The 26,006-nt window shown below is 38.2% G+C and overlaps 1 protein-coding gene and 1 long non-coding RNA gene across 2 annotated transcripts in view; both read right to left on the minus strand.

The window, feature by feature from the left end:
- DOCK10 (dedicator of cytokinesis 10) overlaps positions 1 to 26,006 on the minus strand; it is a 281,526-nt gene that overhangs the window by 243,497 nt on the left and 12,023 nt on the right.
- LOC110740990 lies at positions 2,469 to 11,090 on the minus strand. Its single transcript, XR_002516453.2, has 2 exons — positions 7,033 to 11,090; positions 2,469 to 6,974 (listed from the first exon to the last, which is right to left on the minus strand). It is a non-coding gene; the product is annotated as an uncharacterized LOC110740990 (long non-coding RNA).

Consider the following 26,006-nt stretch of genomic DNA (forward strand, 5'->3'; position numbering starts at 1 on the left):
TTTGGGGAAAGAGGCCATCTTTTCTCTGTGTGACTTGTTCATTGGCAATTGGAGTTTCACATCTGCTCTACAGGTCTAATCATAATAGAGCTCACTGTTAAGTTAAATGTAGTTAGGTCTATCAAAATGTTAATAATCATGATAACAACAAACTAAGGAGATGGTTAAATATCATAAGATGATGATAACCTTTCTTGAGCGTGTCCTATGTGCTCAGCATTTTTGCGTTTCATTTCGTCTGTGATGTAAGCATCGTGATCATCCCTTGCAGTGGGTTGCATGGTGGCTCCTCCAAAGATATGCCCATATCCCAATCACTGGAACTCATGAATGTGACCTTATTTGGAAAAAGAGTCTTTGCAGATGAGTTAAGCCTTTCAAGATGAGATCCTCTTGGATTATTTAAGCTGGCCCTAAATCCAATGAAAAGTGTTCTTATGAGATAGCAGAGGGAAAGACACAGAGAGAAAAGGAAGAAAAGGAGGGAAGGACATATGAAGACGAAGGCAGAGATTGGAGTTGTGTGGCCACAGGCCAAGGCATTCTTGGAGCCACCAGCAACTGGAGGAGGCAAGGCAGGATTTGCCCCTAGAACTTTCAGAGGGAGTGTGGCCCTGCTGACTTGATTGTGGACTTCTGGCCTGTGAGAATAAATGCTGTTGTCATAAGCCACTTAAGTTGTGCTCATTTGCTATGGTGGCCCTAGGAAACTAATGCATCCTTGAGAAACTGGAAGCTCAGAGAGGTTAAATAACTTCACAGGGCCACAGAGCTAGTCTTAAGAAATGGGGGAGCTGTGTTTGAATTGACATCCCTCCGACTCAAGCACCTCTGCCCCAGGCATGAAGCCACATGTCGGCTTAATAATTCAGAGAGCATTTGTTTTCCTAAGACAGAACCAAGGATGTGAAGAGTGTACTGATGCAGTTTCAGAGAAGACCCTTCCAGCAGCTTTCTGCCTCCACAATGCATTTTTTGCATTAAAAGAGCCATTAGAGTTTGTCCATCACAGTTCAGTCCACATGTGGCTCAGCCTCCCAGCTCAGGGATAAGGCAGTTCTGTACTTGGCCCCCAAAGGCCTTGCTTTATTTTTCTAATCATAAGTATGATTGTCTTGACTCATGCTGGGCAATAATACAATGGAGAATGAACATTAAATTAAATCTATAAAGAGCCTAAAATCAATCAAGCCCTTCATGAAACTAATTTTAGAAAAGAGGTCATTAGATATAGTAGAGGCAATTTGAAAGTGAACTGAGAAACGAGACCTCATGTTCTCTTTGGAAAAAAACCTTTTAGTCATGAGATAGAATTTGTACTACCTTCCATCAGAGTAGTACAGCTGCTACAAAAACCCTACAAATCTCTAGGAGTCGAAATGGTGATTTTATGCTTCAAGTAGCACAGGCTACCACTGTTATCCCATACACATGGATAATGGCAAACAACTTTCTATTCTCCATGGGCCGTCAAACCACCTCTCAGCAATGTAAGGACATTATTTCAATCATTGGTGAATTCAGAAGAGGAGAAAAGCCATCTTCAAAATATGTAAGGTTTTTGTAATTCTAATTGGATTTTATATTAGAGCAGTGTTAACTGAATGTCAGTTATTCATGTCCCACCATCTTGATTTTTGCCAAATCATAGTATTACCTATTAATATACACTTAACAAAATCCTTTGAATCAGACTACCTTTTTTCCATAAAATTTCATTTTAAACTAAAACTGTTATTCTTTGACCATAAACAGGACAACAGTATCACTTGCAAAAAATAGAATAACCAAAAGTCATGGTATAATACAAGGATAAAATTAAATAAATGTTGCCATTCCATTTTAGTTCAATGTTGTTGTCTACCAAAGTTTCTAAGCCCAAGCCCACTCAGTCTTTGTGTGAAGGGGAAGAACTGCAAATATTAGGCAAGTGTTAGGGACAAACTTTACACTAAATTGAGACTTTATCCTCTGTGTAATCTCAAGTTTGAAAGAGAACTGAAAAAAAACCTTCCATACAATATGATTCAATGTTATTTAAAGCTGTGTATGAAACAACCCAAAATAATTTAGAGATTATCCATGTGTCTAATTTAACAAAGTCGAGAGAGAGCTGTGATGCTCACTGCCAAAGACCACCCTCTAGGGCGTACAAAAACATCCTGGAGGTGGCCGGGCGCGGTGGCTCAAGCCTGTAATCCCAGCACTTTGGGAGGCCGAGACGGGCGGATCACGAGGTCAGGAGATCGAGACTATCCTGGCTAACATGGTGAAACCCCGTCTCTACTAAAAATACAAAAAACTAGCCGGGCGTGGTGGCGGGCGCCTGTAGTCTCAGCTACTTGGGAAGCTGAGGCAGGAGAATGGCGTGAACCTGGGAGGCGGAGCTTGCAGTGAGCCGAGATCACGCCACTGCACTCCAGCCTGGGAGACACAGCGAGACTCCGTCTCAAAAAAAAAAAACATCTTGGAGGTTTCTATTAGATGCCTCATGAAATGGAGTGGAAAGAGTGCAAATGAGTATTAATATTCTTTTGGAGGGGTGAGTATGGATGGGTGAGGTAATTTTCTAAGCAGAGCAAATATATTATAAATATATTTTAAATATTTGACCAATATGAAAACCATCTTCATTTTTCTCCCCAGCTTGACTTTATGGACTGTTTCCATACCTTCCAATTATGGCCATCTTAGTTTGAGTGGTAGGGGTTAGTATAAAATCCCCTAGTGGTTTCCTAACTGCAGTCCTTCTCTTTTTTAGATTAAGTTTACAAATTTACTTATATCACAGCCTTAGCTGAAAAGCTTCAAAAGCTTCCTGATCCAAATGAGGAGGAACCTACAAAGCCCCCCTTTAACCAGGCTCTTATCTGCTAGGTAAACCTAATAAGCTCGGCATCATTTCATAAATGTTGACATAGTCTCTCATTTATGTTTTAGTCCCTGCCACTTTTTGCACTTAGAGTTCCTCTCAATGCTTCCAATCACAATCCTTCATTTTTCAAAGACCAGTTCAAAGAGCACACTTGCTGAGGTCCTGTGATGAAGGTAATGTCTCTATCTTCTGAGCCCTTCTAGTCCTCCTACTACACCTATCACACACTGTCTAACATGAGTTATTTGAGTACATCTCTTATTTGTATTGATGGTTTCAATCTATGTTTGGAGAAATAAAAGGAGCAAGGAAGGGATAAGCCTGCAGCTTAGAGTTGAGAAACATTGATGGATATCAGAGTTAACCTTTCATGTTGTTTCTGTCCTATCAAAGTCAATGACCTGTGCATAAAAAGGGTAAAGAGAACCTTGAAAAGGGGGAAATAAAATCCCCAGTTTTAAGACAGTACTAGCAGTCCTGAGGACTTGAACTTCAAGCCATTAGATTACACTGTGGTGTGCTGAGCCAACTCACCCAACCGCAGTCAAGAGCTCTCAGGATGTGTGAAGATAGGCTAGAAGGTTTGAGAATGCATAAATGTGTCACAAAATGTATGAAAGGAATGTGAGATTCTGCAGTCCATCATCTTGTTTTACGTTTACTTCTAGTAAATTTCTAGAGTGGACGTTAACAGGGTGATTTGTCAGCTCTTGGGAAAGAAAAAGGTGGTTACCAGGTATCAGTACAGATCACTAAGACCAAATTAAGTCATGATAATCTTATTTTCCTTTTCCCTGGCCTGAGATAAGAAGATTGTAAGAGTTTTATGAAGGTATATTATAAGAACTCTGAGGTATTTTTGTACCCTCTAGAGGGTGGTTTTTAGCAGTAAGCATTACAACTCTCTCTTGACTTTGTTACATTAGATGCATGCATAAATGAAACATGTAAATAGTCCATGAGGCCAATATTGTTGTAAATAACCTGAAGTTTGAAGCAGACTTGGTAGGTTGACATAACTAGAACCCATAATATTCCCATATGCAAATTAAGTCTAAGAAGTTGTACTTTAAAGAGGATTAAAAGAAAATCCTGATTTACATAAAAAGTACAAGGATATAAAAGAAAGACATGATTTAACAGTGCATTTGTGAAAAAGACTTCGGCATCAATGTAAACCAACGTGATGAGGAATCTAATGTTAAGTTGTATTAGCAGAAAACATAGTATTTAGAATAAAAAAGGTGGTGATCCTGGTTTTCATGGCAGCGATGAAACTTGAAATACTGTGTTTAGTTCTTGGTGACAGATTAGGAAGGATATAGACAAACAGGACCCATTGCAAGGAGAGTAATGAAGACATTAAAAAACATTCATAAAAAAGTCCTGAAGAACGATGGTTAGCTTTGAAAAGATAAGACTATAACAGGCTTGACAATTGTTTTTGAAAACTTAAAAATGGTCATGTAAAAAGAATTATGTCTAATTGTAAGTGTGACCAGGGATATGCATTCTATTCTTTAAGAAATGCTGCTATCATCTAATTTTTTTTTTCAGTGGAGTGGGGGCAAATAAAAATAAAGTAACTTTCCATGCATAGCAGATCCAATATGCTCAACGTCACCCGAAGGAGTACAGTTAAAGCCATGGCTGGAAGTTCATGAGCATCAATCCTGACTCATTATATTAAAGAGTATTTTAGAAGTAAAAGCGGTACCCAGCATGGAATTAGTGTTCTTGTCATTCATTCATAAACTTTTTATTTCTTTAGAGATGAGGTCTTGCTATGTTGCCCAGACTGGACTCAAACTCCTGGGCTCAACTGATCCTCCCTCCTCAACCTCTGGAGTAGCTAGGACTACAGGCATGGGTCACTATGCCCTGCTGGGAATTCACAAACATTTCTTGAGTGAAGACTCTTTGTTATGCATGGTGCTAGATTGTGAGTAGTGGACACTTTTTCTTCTAGGCAGTCTTATATCAATACTTTATGCTGACTTTGTAAGAATATTCATGTTTTAAGGAGATACATAAAAACATGTATTTATTTAGCATTTATGGGTTTCAATGATCAGCTGGCATCTTCTTTTCCTGAAAATGTAATACATTTTCTGTAGGCTAACCAAAATATCACTGGGTAACTACCTACATTTCCTTTGAATTGGCAGTTGGGAGCACTGGTATCACTTCCTCTACCAAACTGTACAGAACTATTGTTATGTATCAAAGACTATAAATCACAGGGTTGCTGGGATTGTGAAAAAAATATTGAGACTAGCTATCTCATCTTACAAATGAGGAAACCAAAGTCCAAGTGGGGCAAGTACTAGCTGAAAGCGACATATCCAAAATGAGAGCACAGGTCCACTGAATCGTCCTTAGTACTCGATCCAATGCTCTACTATCTGCCCATAATATCCCACAGGTTACTATGCATCAACACAAAGATAGACTAGGATTGACCTGAACAAACAGCCACAACAAACAGCCACAGCCATGTTAAACAAGCACCGTTTCCTTCTCTCATAAGCTGTGTCTGATTTGCCATAAATCTCTAGCCAAATACGTCCAGTGAGTTGTACATTTATCATGTTAAGATGAAGGCTCTACTGGTGATAGATTTACTAAAAATATTCCAATCTTGTAATCTAAAGGACTTCAGCCTCAGGTGATATGGGCCCGCAGCCAACATTGGAAAGACCACGTCATGAAGTGAGGCTATGGCGCCCTCTAGGGAGAGATGCTTGAAAAACCAGGGTTAATGCCTAAGTAAGGGGGTCACAGATTAGGTTTAAGTGGTTAAAATTTTATGTCTCCACAAAAAGTTTCCAACTACAAAAGAGTATTTAATTTTTTGCTAAGATGTAATATTCTATCTACCAAGAAAATCAATCATTGAATCAAAATATTAAAAATAGCTGATATTAAGCTCTGTAACAGTAAAACCTTAAGCAGGGAAGCTCTCTGAACATTAAAATACTCTCAGCCAAATTTGTAAGTTAGTAAAAATACTTGAGAATTTCCATCTTTGAGATTTCAAAAAAGAAGACCATAAAATATCCACTATATCCACTTATTAGCTTCAACCAAATAAGAGATTACTTCTGCAATTATTCTTCATGTAAAAAGATCTGCTTATTCTCCCTGAATGTCTCTCTGCAAATCTCATTTCACCTGGGTGGCTCTTGGCAAGGTTAGCAGAATGTCGTCTGCAGAGAAGAAATGCAGAAATGCAGTTGACGGGAACAATGACAAAGGCAAGCCCTAAGGCAAACAACAACAACAAACAAAAAAAACCCAAAAAAACCCATGAAAACTATATTCAGAGTTTGCTAACAAAGAGAAAACTCTCGAAAGCAATGAATTGAAACTGGCTACTGGAAAGGCTTGTTTATAGATGTTCATTTTGACTCAATAGTACACTTGAGTCCTCCTCTTATTTAATTATATGGTCAAGTCATGCAGGCTGATATGGATGTGATCAGAGAGACGAACAAGAGCCTTTGTGTTGCCCTCCCGCATAGTTGAGGGATTAGATTTCTTTAAGAGGTGTACTAGTTAGTCGTTAACTGAGTAACAAACTGCCCCAGACACTCAGGGGCATAGAAAAAAAATGCAGCCTTTTTTTTTGTTGTTGTTGTTGCTAAGGAGCCTATAGGTTATCTGGGCAATTCTTCTGGCATTGGCTGGCTTTACTCATGCATCTGCAGTCAGCAGTTCTGAGGGTGTGTGGGGCCTTGGCTAGATTAACCAGGCCGACTCAGCTCTTTTCCTTAAATCTCGTCTTCCAGCAACCAGGCCAGGCATTTTCCTACGGCAATGAGAGAGGATCAAGAGAGGAAGAAGAGGCAGTCAACAACTTTTTAAGCTTTGCTATGTGTTTAGTTTATTAGTGTCTCATGGGCCAAAGCAAATCTTAACAGGAGGCCTAAATCAGTATGGGAGGGCACCCCCAAAGGGCCTGGATAGAGAGAAGTATGAAGAACTGGGAAGGTGAATGCAATTAATTTGCCAGGCCAGGGGACAGAATCTCATACTGTCCCCTAGACAACCTAGAGGACAATATAAAATTCTGTCTCCTGGCCTGGTAAACTGGTACCTTGGAGGCATTTGTGTGTGTCTTAGATAAATACCTCCAAGGTATCAGTCACTGGTACCCTAGCTGACATCAGTTTCTTTTAGAAGAGTAGAATTTGAGAAAGGGAAAGGACACTGGGAAAGGGAACGTAAGATCAGTTCAGGCACTTCATCTTTTTATTCAAATAAGACAGTTCATACAATTTTGGGGGTTAACATTATTATAGAATGAATTAGAGTTGGGAATCTAGATTAAAGTTGAAAAACAACTACAGAAAAGAAAATCAAAAAATTTTTTCGAAGACAGACATCAAGTCATGCAGAATGAGAAACAAGATAAATCCTGCAAAACTTTTCCAAAGAAGCATTTAGCCTCTATCAAATGGGCCGGCTAAGAAGCTAAACAGCACAGCAAGGACATACTGATCCCATCATCTTCATGGTTCTAAATCAAACCAAACGTAGGTAAAAGGCCTGATATCTTCTCAGGTGATGAGTCAAAAACTTTGAAGGGAAAATATAGTAAAATATTTCAAGGTTTGGAAGACAGCTTGGCTGTGACACATTCTGACTCACAACAAGTCATGAGTTTTCTGACAGAGCAAAAGTAGTGATGGAAAATATTGATATGATATCTATCATAGCATATGTATATAGTTAAAGTTCTTTCACAGCAAGCACGTGTTGCCAAATGATCAGTTCAAAGATTTCATGCCAATGGAGATTATTACAAAGCGGAAAAAGAGGCAATGTCGCAGTAGTTGCCAGAAAGGACTTAGGCTTTTCAGGTAGGTAGAGAAGTCACAGGTACTATTTCCTTGCAAGAAAAAAATGAGATAGAAGCACATATTCACCACACAAATAAACTTGTTAGAAATATTTGTGCTAGAAGTTTCAGCTTCTTAAAGTGACTCTTTTCTTAGCCAGAGAGAAAAGAGGTTGCAAGATCAAGTTAGCTTAAAGAAGAAACGAAATTCAAATTAACTTAACTCTTAGAGTGTTGAATATTGACATAAATGCCACCAGCCAATGTGAAGCTAATGAGAGGCCTGCAGTTATGACTTCAGGACATGCATGGCTTTCTTATAAAATGTTTACGTTGGCAGTTTTACTGCAAATAATACCTTTGAAACTGAAATGCATTTATTTAATCCTGATTTTTAAACAGTAAAGACTCTGAACTTTAGCAAAGAAACTCAACCAAGTCAAGTCCAGAGTTGGGAGCAGTTGAATGAAAGGAAGACGTTGGGGCTTGCAGGGACATCTGGCTTCCAGCAGGGAGACCACGTCAATATGCAAATTGCCACAGGCATTAAAAAATGGCACCCAAAATGTTAGGCTCTGCAAGAACGGTCTAGCTGCCCTTAGTTACAGCATAAGCAGAAGTACTCAGAGTCAAAACGACCTGAGCTGCTCTGTAGGACATGCCCCAACGAGAACATCTTCAGGGCAAGCTCAATGAAGATATGCAACTGGATGAAAACGAGCTCACGTGTACTGTCAGGAAGAAGAAAAATAAGCCTTCTGAATTCATTCAGTAGAGAGTAGGATTTGAAAATGGCTTTGCACAATATTATTCACACAATAATATTCAATATTATGCATATCAAGTCTCCAGATTTCTCAGAATGAGGCCCCACTCATTCAGAATTTGAAATCCATAAGTGGGGTGAAAGTATTTCCTCTGGTTATGCTAAGGGAAACTTGAGGTCCAGAGAGTTAGACTTGCCATCAGTTGTACTGAGTTGCTAGCTAAAGGCTCTTTGCCTGGAGGTTTTAACCTCTGCTCTGGACCAGACTGAAATGGGCAGTAATTGCATATGCTCCTTTCACATGAACCAAAGGCTAAATGTATCCTGAATTACCTCTTTGTTAAATAAGGAAGTTTAAAAAGTATTTGCAGGCATGCATGTCAATTAGTCAGGGACAATACATCAATCAACCAAAACATGCTTCTAACTTCATTTTATTTCAGTAATAATTTTGTACTAAATTCCTTCTGCCTCTACTTTCTCTTCAAAATAAGATGAAGACATTTCCAAAATCCTTTAATATACTTGTATAATGCTTGCTTTTTCAGTTTTATAACCAGCTTTTAAAAAATTGTAGTGCCAATAGAAATGGGCTTCTCCATCAGGTAGTCCAAAAGAGATTATTAACATATAGCTCCTTAGAGTTAGCAAGGCATTTACAAGTTGCAAAGCATTTATCTCATTTGATGCACATCACTCATAATAATAATAATGGTTAACAATTATATTGTATAACAGATATAAACCTAAACATTACTTGCTGTTTAAACAAATTAATCTTTACAAAAACTATAAAATAGGTACGATTTTTATTCCCACTTGTACAAAAAAGAAAATTAAAGCCCAAGAAAGTCCTATTAGTTGTTTAATGCCACAGATGCTAATATTTATAAGCCTTAGTTCCATATTAAAACATTTCGTTTTAGCTTATGTATTAAATAATTGAGCTTCTATTAGATTACCATTTCGCTCTGATGGCAGGGTATTACTATACTTTTAAAGAAGTCTTTTCCAGAGTGCTTTGTTATTTCCATGTAATCAGGACCAAATTCCTCTTTTGAACATTAATTTAACTGGGTACTTTTCTTAGTATTCATTTTCCTCATATTTCCTGGAATTTTAGTCTGCAGACTAATCTTGAGTTAGATTAATCAGTCAGTCCTGATTAGTACTTTGAGTTAGTTCACATCAGGGAGACTGCACAAATTATTTCTTTGTTAAAATCAAACCATATTCCCTTTTACTGCCAGTTAATATATAAAATTTACTATAGGAAAGTAATCATTTACATACTGGATGACAAGCATCAGCAAAATCTCCAGACTATAAAGGTCCCTGATCACTCAAAAGCACATCCATTGGTGCTTGTATAGTTAAACGTGCAGCTGTGAAAGGTACATCGAGGTTCAGAGTATCCAAAAGTACTATGTCTCAGAAATGGTTCCACCAGTTTAGTCAAATCCCATTTATTGGTGTTTCTCTTAACTGGTAAGATCATGAGCAGAAAGTTCATGATTCTGAAGTGAATGAAATGATGTAGGTCAGATCACTCCAACCAGAGTGAAGTGGAGAGCTGAGGCATGTTAATCAACCAACCTGGATTCTCGAGTTCCCTAGATAATAACCTCTCAGGGCTTCCCGTGCTCAGTGTGGAGCAACCTAATCTCTCTGCACTTGACTTTACTTAAGAACAGGCTTGAGTGATGGCATCCTACATGTGCAGTACTTAATGCCGGTTTTTGAAACAGGTATTTACAATTCCTTTTGGTTCTCTTCAGTTCAACGACCAGCTCTGCAAGGCTATTGGCAGTGTCATAGAATTGAGACAGAAAATCCAACACAGGCTCTGGGGGTGGGGTGTGTGTATGTGTGAGACAGACAGAGAAGGAGGCAATAGTAAGTGACAAAAAGTAGATAAGTAACTCAAGAAATATACAGCTTTCCAAGCACTTAAGAGCCTTTCATATTTTTCTTCTCTTTCCTGTGTCCTTTAGTAAACAGCTACTTAGACCACAGCCATGATTTAGAAATTCAAAAATTTATTCAAAAAATCTCCAGAAGTCTAAATATAAAGTTTTTTTTTTTTTTTAAGAAAAACAGGTTAAAAACTCATCAGAAACAAAATGCCTTTAGCTGAATCAAAAGTACCCAAATCAATGTGGATTTTTAAAGCCTCATTTTGCCTCTGGGAATTTTTGATGATATCATCTATTTTCTAGGGTTACTGGGTACCATGGTAGACTGAAAGGTTTTTTATATATCTTTTGCAGACAATGAAAAATTTTTCAAATAGTATTTTGGGTGTTTCTGTGTTGAGAGAAAGCTTAGTCACTGAAAAATTCGAATGAAGTAGAAGGAAATTTCCTTATAAAAATAGAGAATTTAAAATAAAAAGTGCTATAATATACTAGGATATGACAATATTAGTATAAGAATATCCTCTGTTTTATATTGGATGAGATTAGTCATCTTACATTTATTGTCATTAATTATTGATATCATTAATCTCTAAAATTTTATTTTGAAATGTCTACTAACCATGCCTTTTATTTGTGTCTTTTTTTTCCCCATATGTGTTTGGTTGGAATAATATGTTTTAAATTCTTTGCTTTTCTGAGAGTTTAGAAGCTCAATATTTTATTTCTCCTCTTAGTTTTAATATGGCTAAATTTATATATTTTTCTTTTTCTTATTTTTAATCTCCTAATTTCTCTGTACTTTGTTCTGGTGAATTCAGTACTATTTTTAATACATTAGTTCTCTCACAAACTGGGTCCAGTGTGAAGGTTATTCCTTAATTTCAAGGGATCTAATTTTCATTTGCATGATTTCTAATTGGTCGTTAAAAATATCTCTGCGTTTCTGTGTTAATATTTTTACAGACACTAATTCATTCTTTACCTCTTCAAAAGTCGAAAACAAACTACGTTATGGGAGGTCCCAAACACTTGAATGTGGTTATAATGTAATCAGTGGCTGACCTCTATCATCTGCCTGTTCTCAGCTGAAGGCTGAATAAAATTCTTCTCTGCTCCTGGGAACAGGAGGATGAGGGTGCAGTCTGGAAGTGACCACTTTATGGTCATTTAAGATTTTCTCAATTTAGTGCATGTTACAAAGTTTGTAATAGCAGTCTTTTTTTAAACTTACTAATATAGCCAATAAATGAAAGTATAAACATAAAAAACACTTCTCCTTTTCCACAGAAGCTGGAAGATAGTCAAATAAATTTCATTATTCTTAGAATAAAGCAACTTTGCAGTTCAGGTGATTGAACTTTTATGAGAGCACTACTTTCTAAGACGGCAGGATTTGACCCTACTTTTAAAGAAGTCTTTTCCAGATTGCTTTATTATTTCCATGTAATCAGGACCAAGTTCATCTTTGGAACGTTGATCTGACTGGGTACTTTCCTTGGCATCTGCTTTCCTCATATGTTCTGGGCTTTTAGACTGTAGACTAATCTGGAGTTGGAGTCTGTGCCTCCCCACTTTCCAGCAGCCAGGTGGCCCCATCACATGCTGATAGGAGATACCTGAGATCCAGGCCAGCCGGTCGCTCGGCCATGGCTGAGAGGCTGTGTTTTAGAAACGAGGCTCTTGGGAACGGGGCAGAATGTTTCTCAGGCCCTTTCAAGACCAGTGGAGCTCCACTGCAATCAATACCCCAGTCTGCTTCTAGTCGCGCTATTTCTTGCTTCAGTGCTCCTTATGGCTTTGTGTTGCTGTTTCATTTCTAGTACATGAGATGTGTGTCCTGATTATAGGCATTGTATTTCTTTCTAATTTCTTCTTGAAGACTGTATTTACCTTTACATTTGGTAAGGGTACGAAAGTTAGAGGGGGAATGTCAAAATGTCAAGTAAATAAAATAAAATGTTAGTACCTTTAAAAAAAAATCAGCTAAAATAAGACCACTTTAGCTAGAAATTTCATTTAAACTCTCTAAGCTTCAGTTTCCCCCATCACAGAGTTTTTCCTAGGCCTAAATCGGATAGCACATGCTAAAACACTTCACAAATTATTTATGTACTATTTCCGTTAATGTGCTGCTCTATTGTGGCCGCTTCATCTAGAGTCAGGTAGCTTTAACAGGTCTGGTTAGCAGGTTTGTCACCAGCATTTAATTTGCTTTGTAAATGTCTTGCTATGACCTTATCCATATCACATATGTAAAGAGAAATGACAAATAAAACAGTTGGTTTAGATGTCAAAAGTTTGTTTTTATCTGACCTTTTATATCACATAGAAAACTTAGATTTTATGTTCAAAACAAGTGTCACTTTTCATAATGTGTTGTAATTGGTGTTTGTTTAAAATTTTTTGACTAAAAAGGAAATATTATGATGTTCTCATATGAGTAAGAAGGCAAGTATCTTATTAAAAATTTGGAGGTGATATTATCTATGTGCACATTCTTTCTCAAATAGCAATTCCTCTTATATATATGTGTATAGATCTACATATATGTATATATACACATATATCTATATATCTATATATGTATATACATATATGTATATATCTGTATATACATATATGTGTGTATATATACATATATACGTGTGTGTGTGTATATATATACACATATAATTTTTTTTTTGAGGCAGGGTCTCACTCTGTTGCCCAGGCTGGAGTGCAGTGGCACAATCTTGGCTCACTGCAACCTCCACCTCCTGTGTTTGAGCGATTCTCTTGCCTTGGCCTCCTGAGCAGCTGGGACTACAGGCATGTGCAACCATGCCTGGCTAATTTTTGTATTTTTATTTTGTATTTTGTACTTTTAGTGGAGATGGGGTTTCGCCATGTTGGCCAGACTGGTCTCAAACTCCTGACCTCAGGTGATCCACCTGCTTTGGCCTCCCAAAATGCTGGGATTACAGGCATGAGCCACTGTGCCCGGCCGCCTCTTATATTTTTAAGTGTTGTGAACTCAAGCCTCTTATATTTTTAAGTGTTGTAAACTCAAGATGAAACTGACTAAAATGAAATAACAACAAAAAGCTTTTGAGAGGATTTCCTAATCTGATCTAATTTGATCTATTATTCAGTACTTTTATTTTGAGGAAATAGCAAGAGTGAAGAGGGTCATCTCGTACAGCTTCGGGTCAAAGTTATGTATTACTAGTAAGTCCAAAGATCAACTAGGGATGGAATTCACCCACCAACGTTTATTTTTGAAGACAGCTTAGAGGCAGGAGCACATCCCACTGTTCATGTAAAGAATTACACATTATAAGGAGAGAAATAGAAATAAAATTGACATACTAGAGAAAGGCAAAGAGAGAAAGAGACAGAGATTGAGAGAGAGAGAGAGACAGCGAGAGAGAGCCTGAAAGAGACCAAGAGAGACTGACTGACTGATTGATTGATTCAGCAGTTTAACCTGGTATGCCATTTGGGTAAAGCATCTAAGATAATTTTTCAGCATACCCATTCTTCTCCAGCCTGCCCATTTTCTTGTAGATTTTTAAACTGAGTCCCTTAGTAATTTTTTCTGCTTTGTCAAAAAAAAAAAAAAAAAAAAAAAATGTGGATAGCACTGTCTAGCCAAAGAAGCCAATAACTGAAGATATGCCTACTGTTCCAAAAAAAAAAAGCAAAAAGGAAATGCTGGCCTTGCTGAATATGTTTAAGCCGGCTGTCCTTTTAGATCTCCACTAACGTAGTTAGGTTAATCATTGATGAAATCATCTAGAAAATTCAATCAAACAAAACCTTGTGTTGACTGAGTTATCCAAGTAATCCTGGTCTGGGCTATAATTCTATTTATAATTGCATCTGTTCTTCATTATCCCTGCCAACAGAGAAACAGAGGCCACCGTCTGGTTGCCAGCCCCCACTCCCTGCCTCTCCAAATCAGTAACTCTCCTGGAAAAACATGAGTTCACAGTCATGGCAGAGAGGCCCCCCAGGTGTCCCACAACTCCTGCTTGACTGAATTTTCAATAACAAAAAGAGCATTAAGGAATATTATACCAACGTGACAACTCACTTTGCAAATGCAGTATTCATACGTTTTTATAGTACAGTACATCAAGAAATCTTTTAAAAAATAAACTTTATTCTCAACAATGTCTGTAGTCTCCTGTATTCTACTCTGTGTATTGTATCAACTATGGGACTAAATGGTTCCTTTCTATTTCTTAACAGTTTGAAGGGAAAAACACTGAGCAAGGTGTAGGTATGGAATGAGCTGCCGTTCCTTGCAGGACTGAAATAGGCGGTCGAGTGATATGCATAATGTGAATCCCATCCTAACTATTGCTGTCTTCCTAGGACAGAACATTCAGTTGATTTCACAGAAGGCAACAAGTTGCACATAAAGGTGGAGAGGTTCTAGGCCTTTATAAGATATCATGTAAATATATTATATATTATTATTATATTATATATAATATATATTATATATAATATATATAATATTTTATATGTTATATATAAAATATATAATATATTGTTTTATATATTATATATAGTATTTTATATATATTTTTACATGACATCTTGCAAAGGCCTAGAACTATATAGCCCTGTTACCAACTAGCAACAATCTTTTTGAATGGCTGCACATTTTCTCTCTCTATATATAAAATATATAAGGTGGAGAGGTTCCTAGGCCTTTCCAAGATTTCATGTAAATATATACACACACACACACATATATATATGTGTATATGTACATATATACACCTAAGATGTCATGTAAATATATATACACATATATATGTGTGTATGTTTATGTGTATATACATAATATGTAACTGTATACATAATATGTATATAGTTATATATGTGTATATATGTATAAATGTGTATATATGTGTATGTATACATATATATATTGTTTTACATGACATCTTGGAAAGGCCTAGAACTATATAGCCCTGTTACCAACTAGCAACAATCTTTTTGAATGGCTGCACATTTTCTAAACCTTTCTTTTTGAATTGTTACAAACTCTTCAGCAATTGTGTAAGGCAGAAAACAGCCTCATGGGCTGGGCCACAGTGGAGACCAATCATGTAACATCTGGTCCTCAGGTTCGCTGTGTATTGCCCTCCACACCTTCAGGACCCCTGCTATCCTGTGTGGGATCTTGAATGAGTAAAGGCTGTCACCCTGGCCACATGATGTGTTCGTTTCCTGAACAGATATGGAGAAATACCACACTCCGCAACTAAATACATGGTCTGGGTTTCCAAGATCTGAAACAGACTCTCATGGGTAACTAAAAAGTAGACAACTGTGAATTTGAGGATTGGCAACTTCAAAGCTCAAGAGAGTGTGGTTTAATCTTTTTTTTTTTTTTTTTTTTTTCCTGGCTAAGATACAAATCCTCAAGCCAACCCCACTTTGGTGTCCTATGCTCCTGCCTGGTTTTCTTCTTTCTACCCATTTCTAGTGCTGCTGGCATCTACTCCTTCCTGGCTTCCATCTGGTTCCCGCTGCTCAATGCCTACTATTTTCTCTAAAACCCAGTGGTCTGCTCCTCATTTCTCTGACAGCAAATCTTTCCTTCCGAAGCAGAGGGTTTATTCCGTCTTCACTGGAAGCTCCTTTGCAAACACTGCCCTTCACTCTGGCTTTGGTATCAGACTGGAATGTGAGGGTGAACAAAAAGATTGGAAGTTTTTAATGTTCGATTCTCATTATACAAAGCATGGTCTACTGATTTCATGATTATTAAGTTAAAGATCAGACGCCAAAATGTGAGTAGAAGTAAGGCAAGTTCCCATGCTTTCTGTCAAGCTACATGACCAATTGACAAAACCGAACCAACAAGCTGAACCCCTAATACATGGGTGTAAGTTGCAAGCATATTTGTGATCTATATGTTGTTCCTGAGTGTTAATTCCTGATGAATCTAGCTTGGAGTCAGAGATACAGTCCCAACATATATCTATTTGTCTTTGTAGACAGAACACTTCCCTCTATGGGATTTCATAACTTGAAACTGCCAGAGTTTAATGTTAGTTTTCTTTCCCATCTAGAACACTCACATTAGTAATGATTCATAAGTGAATAGTCTTGAAATTGATATTAAAGTATATATATATAAATGTTATATATGTAATATTTTCAAAAGGGCATCTTACCTATTATAACTGCATGTCCTTGACATTTTGTGGAGAATGATACACACATTAATGTTCATCTGCTGTCAATATAGTCTATAGAGCAGAACAGATGAATCACAGCAAAGACTAGCATAAAATGTGGTGAACACATTGGCGAAGCAGTAGAGGAATAATGAGCTAACCACGAAGCAAAGAGTCTGTTTTCCGCCAAACTTAACCTAGCAACATATATTTGAAAAGCAACTTTTCCCTATATTTTGTGTATTATGATTGCTCTCTGAAAAATCATACTTTATTATTTGTGAGAAAAAATGACACTGATTGCTACGATGCATTCTAAAAAATGTCTTCCCTCTGAACAGAGGTAGCTATTTTAAGATTCTAAGGGACAGTTTGTCAATTTAATGGCAATCATGGGATGATGCAATTTTCTAAAAATGTGTTTCAAGCAACTCAACACAAGAATGAAACAACACTTGCCACCAGTTAGAACAATCTTCACCTTCAGAAATCCAATTTCTACATACACTAGAGCATGTCCTTTTAGTAAGAAAAATGGAACTGGTTTAGATTTCCAAAGATGTTGGGTTTCTCACACACACACACACACACACACACTCTCACACACACACTCTCTCTCTTCTTGCATTGTGTGAAAAAAATTCATAACTGTGATACAATGCATATATAGCATAGGATATTGTTTATATACATTGGTTTTGAGAACATCTGCAAAGATATAACAAATCAGCATTTGGTTTCAGGAGCTACACTCTGGGGGCCGGTTGACAGCAATCAAGGGAGTGTGCTAAAGGCAGGAGGAGCTGGAGAGCTTTGCCTCCTGCAGAACAACCAATGTTAGAAGGACCATCACTGTCCTGTTTAACAGTATGTCACTTACCAGTGTTTCCCTTATCCAAAACCACGTTTCCATGTGCATTATATAATAAGTTGAGCCCATGTCCCAAGGACATTTCAGTAAATAATCGGTTCATTACATAACAAACAAACAAACAAAACAGAACGTAGCATGTTGAATGTCCATCAGAGAACCTGGCAGGTAATAGACGGTTGGTTAAACAGTGGGGAAATAATCAGTTCACAGCTCTGTCACTTTCACTGAAGCTAAGCAGTCACCTCTGCCTCCACAGCCCAATCTATGGTTCTACCCAACCAGGAGGCCCATTTATAATTATATCCCCCTTCAAAACTGCCCTTAGTGTTTTTTTTTGTTTTTTGTTTTTTTTTTTGTTTGTTTGTTTGTTTGTTTTGCTAAAAATATGTCATTAAGGAAGTGAGAGAAAAGTGGGAAAAGGAGAAATTCAAGGATTTGTCCATGAAAACCCTGTCCCCTCCAAGGCTGGAGCTTTGTTTTATTTTGTGGGCAACCTTGTACACTTAGAACTTGCAGCAGGTTCCTGTAACCATCACACAAATTAGTGGTTTTCAGCCTTTTTGGATTTGCACTTTGATATCCTAACGCAGTTGGGACAAAAGCTAGAAGAGTCGTAGGTTTTTGTTGTTGTTGTTCTGTTTGCTCCTGTAATTTCTCCTCTGTCTCTTCTCCAAGACATAACAATTTGAGTGTTGGCATTCTTTAGTATTGTTCAGAAAATGCCTAGAGGTAAATCATCATATCAGTATAATTAGGCCAGCACCGTTTTTGGGGGAGGCACTTGGCAGTTTAAATTTCACCATATAACTAAGATGGGACACATACCTTAAAGAATTTAAGTTGTTCTGTAAGGTGATAAATATTTTTACTTCAATAAGTTATTTATAATGGACTTCTGGAGAAATTGCTTTTCTATTTAGTAAGTGGCAAAAGAACATGAGTCAAGTTGGATTCTATATTCAATAACATTATATTCAATTTTCTTAATTATGTGTTTTCCCCATTGTGCCCTAAAATGCACAATATTCTACTCTCCATGCATACATACACACACAAACACACAGTAGCTTACCATATAGCAGGTAAGAGTGTGGGCTCTGGAGTTGGAATCCTAGATCTACCATTTAAAATTGTGTAATCTTGTCTTACATCTACCATTTAAAATTGTGTAATCTTGAGCAAGTTACTCAACCACTCTGTGCCAGTTTCCCTTATTGGATCAAACTGAGCTGCCTGTCCCACTTCCGCAGGTGCCCTTTCACCTGTTCCCTGAAGGTTTAGTTTTGCCAGCCAAAATCAATACAATTGGGCTCCACAACTGGCTCCAAGTCACAAACCTTATCAGTAGCAACTCCGTGACAGTAAAAACAAATCTTCCTTCTCCATCACTCTCCTAACCACACATTTTCACACACGTGAAGAACTTAACTGTTAATCTAAACTTGAAGTCAACAAGAACAAAAGCCTTCTAACGTAAACACTATATACTACCACCAGAATTTGTCCCTGGAAAAATTCTGATACTGTGAAATTACTATCTGTCTTTCAGGCAGGGTGTTCAATACAAGTCAAATAGAATGCACTGTATAACTCAGTTTGATTTAAGCAAAACAACATGTGCACAACAAATGCCTGGGGCCAGGAAACTGTGTGGCCTAAATAGCTCTTTTGTCCCTAGATTTGGGTAAAAGTTGGTATAGTTGGAATTTTCTTAAATGCAGACACCTGTTTGTGTTTATTGTTGTGAATCTCATTATGAGAACTTTATATGGGACATTTATAGTAAGTAATGAAGCCCATAAATTTGATGATGCAAAGATACTGTTCCTAATTACCACCATAGTCTGGAGGAAATGCTGATGAAACTTTAAAATGCAACTTAAATAAATTAAACACATTTCCTCCAACAAAACAACTTTTTTTTTTTTTTTTTTGAGACGGAGTTTTGCTCTTGTTGCCCAGGCTGGAGTGCAATGGCACTATCTCGGCTCACCGCAATGCTGCCTCCCGGGTTCAAGCGATTCTCCTGCCTCAGCCTCCCGAGTCGCTGGAATTACAGGCACCTACCACCACACCCGGCTGATTTTTGTGTTCTTAGCAGAGACAGAGTTTCTCCATGTTGGCCAGGCTGGTATTAAACTCCTGACATCAGGTGATCCGACCTCAGGTGGCCTCCCAAATTGCTGGGATTACAGGTGTGAGCCACGGCACCCAGCCCAAAACAACTTCTAATAACTCTCTCGTCATTCATTTTTGACACATTTGCAATATGAATGCAAATCTCCCAAGTATACATGAAATTATCAGTTGGGGAAAAAATGTGGCCAATAAACATATAAGAAGATGCTTTACTTTGTTTGCTTATAGGGAAAAGGAAATTTGAAAAGTGGTATGATACCATTTCATACCCACCAAACTGGCAAAAATCAAAAAGTCTGACAAGTTTACTGTCAAGGATGTGGTAGAAAGGAAAATCTTTCACACTGCTTATGAGAGTGGAAAGTGGTATAGTCTTTGCAAAACAAGCTGGCAGTATTACTAAAGTTGAAGCAGGGCTCGCCCTAGAAAAGTCCATGCACCTGTACACCAGGAGATGGGGAAAAGGCTGTTTACAGAAGCATCATTGCTAAGAGCAAAAACTAAATAAAATGAGAACAACCTCAATGACCAGTCACAGAAATAACTGTTTCAAGAAAGTATCACTAAATGCTAACATTAATAGCAAAGGTACAAAAAGCCGTGGGGGAGTCTCAGAAGATCTCCTATAAGTTAATCACTAGTTACAGAAAGGAACCTAGTAACTTCACAGAGGAGCAATCTGCAGACACTTTCTTAACTAAGTGACCACTAACGGGACAAACTGACATGTCCCTCCTGATACGATGTACTAAGGACACCCTATTTCTTCTGTGACATTCCCACCAAAAATAGCACAGCTTAAATCTAACCATGAGGATGTAAACTGAGGTCCGTTCTACAAAGCAACTGACCTGTATTTTCCAACATTTCAAGGTCAAGAAAGACAAAGAATCTATTCTTGATTAAAGAAAACTAAAGAGATATCACATCTAAATGAAATGGAATCCAAGACCAGAAAAAAAACAATAGTGGATTAATTGTCAAAATCTTAGTAACATTAATGGATTACATAATCTTATCAATATTGATTTCTTGATCTTGGTCATTATATTATAGTTGTGTAAGAGAATTTCTTTTAGGAAATATATTTTGAGGTAAAGAGCATCATGTATAAAATTTATTCACAGATGTTTTATAAAAACAGTATTCTGTGTATGTATAGAAAGAGAAAGAATGATTAATTTTTAAATTTTAAGTGTGGCAAAATGTTAACATTTGGGAGATCTGAAGGAAGGGCATATGGTATTTTTTGTACTGTATTTTACAATTGTTTTACAAATCTGAATGTTTTTCAAAATAAGAAAAGACAATCAGGCAAACATTGAGCACATTTTGATTCGTGGCCAGGTATGGTGGCTCATGCCTATAATCCCAGCACTTTGGGAGGCTGAGGTGGGCGGATGCCAGGAGTTCAAGACCAGCTTAGCCAACATGGCAAAATCCCATTTCTACTAAAAATACAAAAAAAAAAAAAATTAGCTGAGCATGGTGGCACATGCCTATAATCCTGGCTACTCAGGAGGCTGAGGCATAAGAATTGCTTTAACCTGGGAGGCGGAGGTTGCAGTGAGCTGAGATCACGTTACTGCACTCCAGCGTGAGCGACTGATGAAACTCTGTCTAAAAAAAAAAAAAAAAAAAGGAAAAAAAAATCAAAAAACCATTTGGATTCATGGTTACCACAGGGAAAGGATACTTGGGAAGGGGAGAAGCCGACGGAGGTCTGCAAAGGTATTGGTCATGTGTATTTCATAAAAAATAATTTTGTTTTCTTTAAGGAGTAAATACATGTTCCAGGAACTCATTTATATAAAAAGTGGAAAACAAGTATTTGCCACATTAAACAGGTGCCCAGTGCGATGCAAGCTCTCTGGGCTTTGGCGGAGATCAGGGAAGGATTCTTGAGGAGACACCGAGTGAGAAGAACTCTCAGTAAGAATTGTGAAGGAGTCCTGTGGGCAGGAGAAAGACCAAATTAAAGGGCTGTGGCTTAAAGGCAGATGTTGCATAAGGAGTACTTGAAGGTGGTCTCTGGGCCTTTGACCCAGGCAGTAAGAGGACACTAGAGGTAGGAACTCCTAGATCCAAGATGTTCCACGCTAGCAATGGGACATTTTAATATGTTTCCATATTTCCCTCAGCAAACTGGATAATTCAGAAAAAATGAAATGCACAATTTAATATGACTCACTACAAATAGAAAAAATATTTAGAAATGTTCAACAGCTAAAAATTCCAATGTGAAATGATAGGTTGTGCAGTTTAAAAAATAAAGAAATCATGGGCCTAGAAAGCAATTTTCTTCACAATCACATCAATTCATGAAAGGCAATAATTAAAATGGTTCCTTTTAAAAAGTCCCTGAACCTGTTACATTTTCTAAGAAGCATTGAACCAAAATGTCTGGGCTCTTGTTTCCAAGGCTAGGCAATATTCAAAGCCCTTCAGTTAAAAAAAAGGAAGATAATGCCATACTGCTCCCCTTTTACTACAATATTTGCAATGCATTACCCTTTCAAAATTGACAAGGTATGGTTAGAACATTTTTAAAAAACCACACATATGCATATACATCTATCCATCCATCTAACCAAGAATCATTTATGAAGCTATTATAAAACTCTCTGTCTGGAAGCAATGAGATAATAACTAAATAATTACAATAAAAATTAATGTATTCAAGAAGTGTTATGGAAATACAGAAGAGGAAGAGACTAAGTCTGCCTATGGACTCAGAAGAGGGCATCAGATGAGGGGCAAATTAGTTGGGTCTTGAAAGGCAAGCAGGAGCTGAACAAGAAGAGAAAAAAGGAAATGTCCTCTGGGCAGCTGGTGGCATGGGTGTGCATGGCATCCTTGGGTAATGCCCAGAAACTTGAGTGGCTGCAGTGTGGAAAAGGTTGGAGGAAAGAGAATACTAGAAAGTGAAGCTAAATGCTAGAAAGGTAGATTGAAACCAAGTGAGATGTAATCTTTTGAGGGCAATAATCAAGAACATTAGCAGCATTCTGGTATGGCTATATCATGATCAGAGCTGTGTGTTCACAAGATGCAGGCAGAATGGAGGGTGGATAGTTGCCTGGGGAGAGACAGGAAGACAACTAGTGAGAAGGCTGGAAGGAAACCACAAAGACATTGCAAAACACAGTGTGGGGAAGAAATACTAAGTGACTTACATAGATCACTAAGGTCAGGAAGATGTCTGAAATATTTAGGAGGTAGCCTTGCCAGTATTTGGAGCATGAACTGATGTGGGGTGGCCAGTGTTGGAAAGAATTGAGCATGGTTTTAGTTTGAGATTTCCTGGATACACTGAGGTATACAACTCAGGAAATAAAAGCAGATTTATGAAGCAAGAATCTGTGTTATATCTGGATCCTGTTGAGTTTGAAGTAACTGAGGAACTTCAGGACAGAGATATCAATGGGCAGAGCTCAGAGATGTGTGAAAGGATGAAATCATCAAGGGGGGTTTTGTGGGGAAGGCAGAGAGATATATTAGATCCCTGGTACACCCTAACATTCAAAGCCCATTTTTCCTCAAATTGTTCCATGGGCTGAAAATATATTGAATAATACTTGATCCACTCTTCTGTGACCAGAAATATAGTGAATCTGTTTACTGATGAATCAAAGATGTCATTTTGAAGCAAATGTCTGTGTTAAATGGTTCAGACTATCTTTCAGAGTAATGATGATTGAGTCCCCGTACACAACTTAATAGTCCGCTTGTCAGGTCCCGTACATAGAGCGCATGGTTCTTCCCACAGGCTCCTCAGTACACAGTACTAGGGAATATATGGAGAAAGAAGTACAGAGCCTTGTAGGTCTGAGATCTGTCATGGATGAAATGTATTCTCACCTAAACAAAATGATGAGGCCTGGTCAGAGATAAAGCCCTACACAGACCTAGCCTGCACACCCAGACCAAGCCCCGCTAGTCATCTTTCGTGACAGTCTAGGGTCTACTGAATCACAGTGAGCTCGTTCTGAGATGCTCATGCCCAGGCACAGGAGCACAGAGGCAACTGAGCAGCACTCTCCTTGGCCCGATGACCACTGTGACAATGAACACGAATGTAGCTTCAAAACTCTGAGGCATGTTATCACTTGATCCTTGATATGGCTTGGATCTATGTCCCCACCCAATTCTCATGCCAAATTGTAATCCCCAGTGTTAGAGGTGGGGCCTTGTGGGAAGTGACTGCATCATGGGTTAGGTTTCTCATGGTTTAACACCATCTGCCCTGGTACTGTGGTCTTGATAGTGAGTCTCACATGATATGGCTGTTTAAAAGTGTGTAGTGCCTCCTCCCTCTCTCTCCTTCTCCTGCTCCTGCCATGTAAGATGACCCACTCCCCCTTTGCCTTCTTCCATGATTAAAAGCTCCCCGAGGCCTCCCCAGAAGCAGATGTCGCCATGCTTCCTGTATAGCCTGTGAAACTGTGAGCCAATTAAGCCTCTTTTCTTTACAAAGTACCCAGTCTCAGGTATTTCTTTATAGCAGTGTGAGAACAGACTAATACAATCCTCATAAGAATTTTGTGTCTACTAATTTTACAAGGATAAAAGCTGAGGTCTATTAACTTAATCAAAGCCGCATAAGCAGAGGGTTAGATTTAAGAACTGTCTCTGGTGTTCTATAAAAGATAGTTCCCTCCACTTTGTTTTAGGATCAGAAAGCAGTGCCTGGGGAAGAGTTAGTCCTTTTAATCTTTTAATGCACTTTCTGAGCATTTTTATGATCGGCCCCACAGAGATGTCCACACCCTAATACACAGAACCTATAAATATACTCATTTCCATGGAAAAGGGACTTTGCAAATATGATTAAGATGGAAGACCTGGAGATGGGGAAATTGTCCCGGATTATCTAGGTGGCCCAATCCAATCACCAGTCCTTCAGTGGGAGAGGAAAGCAGAAGCATGGGTCCAAGGGGTGCAACATGTGAAGAACTTGAACCATCACTACTAGCTTTGAAGATGAAGGAGGGAGGCCAGGGTTAAGTAATGTGGGGGCCTCTAGAAGCTGGCAATAGACCTCAGTTTGTATCCAGCAAGAAAATGGGGACCTTGGCCCTACAGTCTCAAGAAACTGAATTCTGCCAACAGCTCAAGTAAGCATGAGACAAATTTTCCTCTACAGCTTCACAAAAGGGTCACAGCCTTGCTGATACCTTGATTTTAGCCTGGTAAGACCCTCACCAGACTTCTCACCTACACTACGGTAGGATAATACACAGATGCTGTTTAAGTGCTAAGTTTATATAGTCTGTCATTGCAGCAACAGACATCTATTAAGATCCTTTGTATCTCTGCAAAGTCACAGCAGCCCAGACTCAGTCAAGTTCTGATCATTGAGGGCACTGAGACAGCACACGCAGTAATTCTGATCACTAGACTTTTGGCATAATGTCAGCTTACAAAAATGGCTCAGGCCCAAGGGCACAAGTGGACTCGAGGAACACATTTTCAGCTGGCTGCCAAGCATAGGTCACATTTTTGAAACACCTGGGCAGAGTCTCAGCAAACAACAGGTAACACTGACATCACATATTCAAGAAATAAACCAGGCGTATGTGCCCAGGTTAAGCGAATGTGTACTATTTAAATATCTTTACAGGTAGTGCTCTATTGGGTTTAAGGCTCATTCACTTTTACTGGAGAGCCCCATGGAAATATATTCTAGATTTCTATCTTATGAAATTACGCGTATTGCAGATGGTGCACTGGGCTAAAGGAGAAAATACCCTGGGTATGAGTCCTCCCATGGCATTGCTCTGTGACCCTGACCACATCCATTTAAACCTCCTTGTGACTCAGCTTCCTTCTGTTTTATTTATTTATTTTTTTGAGATGGAGTCTTGCCCTGTTGCCCAGGCTGGGTGCAGTGGCACAATCTTGGCTCCCTGTAAACTTTGCCTCCCAGGTTCAAGTGATTTTCCTCCCTCAGCTTCCTGAGTAGCTGGGGTTTCAGGTATGTACCACCATGCCTGGATAACTTTTGTATTTTTAGTAGAGACAGGGTTTTGTCATGTTGGTCAGGCTGGTCTTGAACTCCTGGCCTCAAGTAATCCACTGGCCTCGGCCTCCCAAAGTGCTGGGATTACAGGCGTGAGCCACTGTGCCCGGTCTCTATCTATTTTAGATTTTCTTTCAGGTCTAAATGTTTATGACTGTATAATCTCAAGAAATGTAGCACAATTTTTCTTTTTTTAATTAACAATATATATTTCCTGTGGAGTTGGTATACAGAAATGCCAGCACAAAGAATTTTTAGGACAGAAGATACCTTAAATCACTTAAGACAAATTAAAAATGTAAACATTCAACATTAGCTCAAAAGTGTGTCAAAGCGTGTTTTCATGAAGAGACAAATGCTTCTAATAAATATAGCAAAAGTTGTTA

Source organism: Papio anubis, chromosome 10 (assembly GCF_008728515.1).
Source record: "Papio anubis isolate 15944 chromosome 10, Panubis1.0, whole genome shotgun sequence".
Lineage (NCBI taxonomy): Eukaryota > Metazoa > Chordata > Mammalia > Primates > Cercopithecidae > Papio > Papio anubis.